Here is a 6809-nt window from a genome sequence, read left to right on the forward strand (position 1 = left end):
TAGTAAGAAATTGGTCGAGCTCGGGAATCGAACCCCGGTCTTTGGAGTGTGAGACGAGCATGCTAACCACTCGGCCATGCCAGCTCGACGGTTTGGAATGAACAAAGGCGCCTAGTGAATACGGTGTCTTCGCTCACTCCCATCCTCCTTCCGGCGAGGTTTAAGTGTCCACCGAGATATGAGAGACAGATACATTTCCTTTCCTGAAAAAGCAATTTACCGACGAGCAAGCAACCGAATTGGCGATGGCGTTCTATGGACTCCCTGGCAGCGTTGCAAGACGCTGTCGTGTTCCACTCTTACAGGCGAAGCTAACATCTTAACCACACATCAGTGACCACACTTTAAGTCAAAAAGTGCACCCCCCCCCCCCCCCTGAATTTTGACGGAGGTCCACCGAAATATGTGAAACAGTTACTGCGTAATTTTCTTTCCTCAAATACAATTTTCATTTCCTTCATTACGGGCCATCTTCGTCTTTCTTCTTTCACTCCCACTTCCTCCGTTCCTCTACGGTGCGGTTCAGGTGTCCACCGAGATGACAGAGAATTACTGCGCCATTTCCTTTCCTCAAAAAGCGTTGCGTTCAAAGGGCAAGGCATCGCGCCGAACGGGTGGTGGCGTTCCGTGGACTGCTTGGCAGCGCTACAACACGCTGTCGCGTTCCACTCGTAAAGGCGAAACTTAAGCGCCATTAATTATCAGTTAATTAGTATTCAGGCATTAATCAGTAATTAACAATTAATTAGTGATTTGTCATCACTCAGTAATTACTACTCAATTACATGTGACGCCACCAGTGCGACAGAAGCAGTGAAAGTGGTGCGAAAAATGCTTTCGCCTCTACGCACTTTAGACAGTCAAAGTACCCCCTGAATTTTTTAACCAGGTTTAGAGTGGGTTCACAAGCAATCCTTTATTGCTTTTGCGTTGGTGGGAAAAGGAAATTTATTTTTCGTTTCAGTTCGTAGATTTGCTAAGCGGTATATGTGTGTATTGCCCATAGGTAGTCGTGGAGGCGTTTGGCAAAAACCTGAAAACGCTTCGATTCTTGCAGCTCACCGTAATCAACATAATGAGACCTTGCTCCATGGGGGCCGTCAGTTAACTTGCTCTAGTAGTTTAGTTCGGCATGCCATTATCCCTGCACACGTTCACATCAGGTGGCGGTAGTCCACCCAGTCGGCTGGAGTTAAACATTTGCAGAATATTCTGTGTCGACGCCTTCTTAGGTACATCGACATGTGACTACAGAGATAAGGGCCGCCTATACAGCACTTCGCGTTCTGATGGGTAGCTCCATCAATCTCATTAAAATGCGAGGGAGCTGCAGATATCTGGGCTATGACGGCATAAGTACTTCTCGTAAACGTTTATTCAAATGGACAGGACAGCGTCAATGAACATAGCGATCTGAATTTTATTTCAGTCGCCTGATCCTCGTTTGCTTGTTGATCTACTTTTCTTGGTTGCGTCTGATCTGCATACGTGTCCATAGTTACTTACTAAATTGCTTAATTTGGGTACATTTCCTTTACTTTTACTTCTTTTGCGAACGTCACAAGAAAACGAAAGATGGGTTTGCCCATGTTTGCCTTGCTGGCCCAGAGCAACCAGAAACGTGAAATAAGGATAGCCCACATCTCGAACAATTCTTAACATACGCAATGGACAGCTATGTGGCCCTGTCTGGTACAGGAATGTTTCATTCAGCGACTTTTGCCCTGTTCATGGGCATCTTAGGGGTAAATTTAGCGAAAAGAGAATATTTTCGGAGTTTCAGGGAACTTTAAGAACCCAAAGTGTATCAAATTTTCCTAATTATAGCGGTTTGCAAGAAGGTCGATGGAAAAAAAGCCTGATATAGGGAATATTGTGTTTTACTGAGCGAATTCCCGGTTTTTCAGCCTCAAGCGCGATGATTGGATGTGCTTCCTCCTTTGTGACTACCTCAACTTCTTAAATAAGTGCGCGCGGCGCAGTTTTAATTCTGCCTCGCTATAGCACTAAACTAGTTTGGTTTCATTTCGATGTGGATGAGCCGTACAAGTGTGGCCTGTTCTCTTCTTGTCTGGTCCTTGCCAGAAACTGAGTCCTAAACATTGTTCCCATTTAATAAAATGTCAACCGTACAAACTCTTCCTACAAGGCAGTTTTATTATCTTGTAGAGTTAACCATGTCTACTTGTCTGAGTAAAAACACAATCCTGCGCATCCAACTTATGCTTTCTGAACTTACGAATTGCATTCTGGGAAACCCGCTCCGATCCTTTGGATTCTTCGTTCTCTCTTGCTCTACATGCTCTGTACACGTAAGAGAAAGATGACTGCCACTAGTCCCACGAGGATGCCGTGAGGAACGACAGTGGCTTCAGATGATCGTGGAGGAACGACAATGGCTTCACGTGATCGTTGAGGAATGACAGTGGCTTGCGATAATCTTTGAGGTATGACAATGGCTTGAGATGATCGTTGAGGAACCACAGTGGTTTGAGATGGTCGTCGAGGAAAGACAGTGGCTTGATATGATCGTTCACAACCTCGCAGCATCTGCTTTGAAGCGCTCATCTTCTTGAAGGATTCCCGGAACGCTCTAAATCGCTTAGGACAGCTCTTGTCGGACGTCTCGTCCACACAAATCGCGACCACCGCATCTTTCCTGCAGCAAAAAAAAAAAAATATATATATATATATATATATATATATTTGTAATCGGCGTTAATCAAGGCTTTGTCAGAGCACGATTTTCTACAAGCACATTCTTGGTCACTGATGAGCGAAAGTTTTAAAGTTCATGCCCATCGCACTTCGAAGACTGGTCTATAGGCAGTCCATTAGACTTTTTATAGACTCTATTTCCTTCCTATAGATATTTCTTTCCATCTATTCTTGGTCTACTGACTGTCCATACACAAAAGTCTACCAAAAGTATACGACCATAAATCTATGGATTGTCTATAGTATATGTATGGCCTCTATACAGTTCTCTAGGATTTGTTAATAGCGAGTCTATACACTTTGTTAGCAGAAGTCTAAAGACAGTCTATATACTGTTGAAGAAAATTTCGTAAGCGTGAGCAGAAGCAGCATTACTATGCCATTGTACGATTGGCAGCACAGCTATGACAGGATTTTAGTAAAAGTGGCATGAGCTTTTCATAACACGCACATTGATCATAGGAAAAGATATGTAAGCCTTACTGCTTTCATATCCTTACCAACCGGTTCTTAATGCAATCCCAATTAGCCCCCCACCCGTGCGCTTCCGCGCTGACTCAGTGATTATTCTGCTCTACTGCTCACCCGAAAGACGCGGATTCGATGCTGGCTGCGGTGGTCACATCTCGATGGAAGGGAAATGTTAGAAGCTCGTGTGGTGCGCGGTACCAGGGCAAATCAGAGAGCCTCAGGTGGGTTGGGACCATCCGGAGTTCTCCTCTACGGCGTCCGTCATAGCCTGAGTTGCTTTGGGACGCTAAACCCCATAAAAACGAAAAACCAAAGCCGCCTCACCTGCAATCGTCGATTTGTCCTTCGGAATCTCCGGCCAAATATTTGCTGGTGCAATCGTTCATCAAATCCCTGTCAACGCAAGACAAAAACTTGTAGACGCCTGCAAAGTACGAAAAGGATCATTCAACGCAAATATTTTGGACATCGGTTGTCGCGTGAAGGCTACCAGGAACAGGCTGCAGACGAAGAACCCGGTAGCAAAATGTTCATTAGGGGAACCCAGCCGTGCTCACAAAGCAAACAAAGTAAAGACTGAGCTCCATGTACGCGAAAAAGTAAGCGACGCGACGGGGCGGCGCGGCGACGGCGGCTGGCTGTCGCTCCGTCGCCCACCGGCCAAGCTCCATGCGCTGCGACAACGCGAACGCGAAAAGGAGACAGCGATCAGTGTTGCTGGCATAATACACGGCTAAGCTGTTTGTGCCTATAAAAAGAGTCACATTATTTGCAAGGATTAAAATTTTGGGCCGAAAAATTCCAAATAAAATGTGTTTACAGCTTTGTCATGGCATGTCACTGTCACGGGCGCCGCCATGCTGCCTGAACGTGGGGCGCACACCTGTTTGAACCTCGCGCGCTTTCTGACGTCAAACCACGCATACTCGCTAAGCCTAGCAGCGCGGTAAATACAGAAGCAATGTGAAAATGTGGGGTGTTTTATCCCTAAAATTCTGTGTTTGAGGCAATTTGAGACAAAGCGAAAGCTTCGTCCGCATTTAGTTTGCCGAGAACGTAGGGGCACAGCGCAGCGACAACGACGAACCGGTGATGAAGCAAGAGGCCCGGCAAAAGGCCCGGTAGTGACGTACGCTGCCGGATTAGATGCTATTGGCTAATCGCGTTAGCAATTTTCAGGCGACGTGCGAAATTTTCTGTGAGTGCAGATCCGAGCGACACGACAAGCGACACGGGCATTTCGCTTCGCGAGACGGCGTCGCTCGTCGGTTGCCGCTGTCGCGTTCGCGTTCGCGTGAGTTTTCGCGTACATGGAGTTCAGCCTTATACCAAGGCAGCGCAAGCACACGTACTCAGCGGACGTCGTTCTCATAATGACCGCTGCTTTTGGCCGCAGTTTGCTTAAAAATCGTTGCGAGAATTCCAGATAATCTGCCTAAAATGTAGTGATCAAAGCCCAAAGTCGATTATTCTATGCGTATATTATCGCTATCAGTGCCGAGATATTCAGATGAGTCTCGTGTAGCCGTCCACGGCCTTACGAGGAGACAAATACCTGCCCATATTTTTCTATGCAGACGGTAGAATCTGCGCGACAGTGGCTGCTATTTGAAAGTCATAGAGCACACCGCCCCTGGTACCAACATGGCCTCGGAGCAGCAGCAGTTCCTGGTAGGCGAAGCGACACTTCTATCTTAGCCGCCGCGGTGGCTCAGTAGTTATGGTGCTCGGCTGCTGACCCGAAAGACGCGGATTCGATCCCGGCCGCGGCGGATGAATTTCTTTGGAGGAGAAATTCTAGAGGCCCGTGTACTGTGCGATGTCAGTGCACGTTAAAGAACCCCAGGTGGTCGAAATTTCCGGAGCCCTTCACTACGGCGTCCCTCATAGCCTTAGTCGCTTTGGGACGTTGAACCCCATAAACCAACCAAACCAACCAACTTCTATCTTAGTCTTCAGTGTGAGTCCGGAGATTTGGCTGCTTGAAATGCTGTCCCCAGCTGCCTTATGTAAAATGTTGTGAAGGTGGCCACGCTGCCTAGGTAGACGAGACGAGTCCGGCACCTAAGCTGGCTAATAATGTGCACATAGTCTGCTGGATCGCTGTTGCATCGGATCAAGATACAAACGGAAGCATCTTGAACTCGAAAACCTCGTGCTGCGTTAAGAAGGCGGTCTTCTTTCAATATGTCTGCTCAGCTTTTATCTGCCAATAGCCACTGTTGAGATCCATCCACGGGAACGACCTGTCATGATAGGATTGGTACGGTATGTCGCCGACTCGTCCAGAGAGGTAACACTCAAGAGAGTAAGTGGTGCGTGGACTTTTCAGCTCAAGCGCCTGAAACACTGCGATGAATCCCTAAGCCATACAAGCTGTAGGGAGATATCGAATTGTCCCTGGACGACATGGCCGTGTCTCGCTCGCCGGAATGATGAAGCCGTGTGTCAGTGGTGATAATAATATTGCTCCAAGGCACTATGCCCCTTGGTTCCCAGCACCAATTAGGGATCTGTGCCGTTATTGTAACTGATGTCTTCTTCTATAGATCAATATGAAGCAGATCGCTAAGATTTGCATCACTGCAGAAAAATCTAAGGCGTCATGACGTGTCTTACTGTCAACAGCGCTAAAGCTGAATAAAGTGTAAAACAGTTGCGACCCTAAAAATGGAAACCTATTCGAGACCCTACCAGATCCTACGCCGTAGTGAAGAAATATTATGAGGAGACAAGGATAAGCGTGGCTAAGATGAAAAGATAAAATATAAGCCTTCGATGAGCATGCTTTTACGCAAAGCGTGTCGATGTAAGCTCGAATACTGATATAACAGAACAGTTGGCACAAATAGAGAGAACGCCGTAGGTATCGCGCAAAGTTTCAGGATAATACAAGCTGAGCGACAGCCGAAGCGATGGCCGCATACGCTGAACAATATACTGAGACATGCACCTTTTTGTGTGTTTTCGAAAACACTCAATTTCCGCCCTCTAGACCAGAAATAATAATTACACAGTTTTCGTTCTCGCCGGAGCTTCCCAGGGTCACTTCGAAGCTCCTACGCATCGTTTTCTTTTATTCCCAAAGCTATCAAGGAGCGGACCCAATTTCTATTGCACAATATTTCAGCCGTGTAGCCAAACGTTAAAGAAAGATGTTAGAGATGAACACCGGAAAGAACAGCACGCGGAGACCACCGAACATGATATGGGAAATATTGGTAGAGATCGATCTCAGCGGCAGAAAGCTGTCAGTGGTGACCACCAAGAAAGAAAAAAGCAGAGGACACTTATTCAGAACTCATAATTTGGGTAATCAGAAAAAAAAAATAACATAACCAGGAGTACACTCACCTTTAACCTCACTTTTGTCGCAATAGAAGTCCCAAAGGCCCCTGTAACCTTCTTCGAAAAAGCTGAAGTTCGCCTTCACGTCATCGGGGCAGATGCTGAGTTGATTGTAGCATCGACTGTGCAGCGTAAGCTCTCTGTGTGGAAAGTGCAGTGACATGAAATTTTTCATCGTTGGATAAATTTTGGCGCCTGAATAGAAAAAAAAAAGCCGCGATTAACTGGACTACTCCGTAATGAGCACTCAGCAACATGCTTGCTCCTAAAAA

At 46.6% G+C, this 6809-nt stretch overlaps 1 long non-coding RNA gene across 1 annotated transcript; it reads right to left on the reverse strand.

The window, feature by feature from the left end:
- Window positions 1-2252: 2252 nt before the first annotated feature.
- LOC149327807 (uncharacterized) lies at window positions 2253-6602 on the reverse strand. The gene is made up of 3 exons (XR_016286310.1): window positions 6544-6602; window positions 3514-3613; window positions 2253-2659 (listed from the first exon to the last, which is right to left on the reverse strand). It is a non-coding gene; the product is annotated as an uncharacterized LOC149327807 (long non-coding RNA).
- Window positions 6603-6809: the final 207 nt, after the last annotated feature.

This window comes from Amblyomma mixtum, chromosome 10 (assembly GCF_055824585.1).
Source record: "Amblyomma mixtum isolate Tamu chromosome 10, ASM5582458v1, whole genome shotgun sequence".
Taxonomy (NCBI): domain Eukaryota; kingdom Metazoa; phylum Arthropoda; class Arachnida; order Ixodida; family Ixodidae; genus Amblyomma; species Amblyomma mixtum.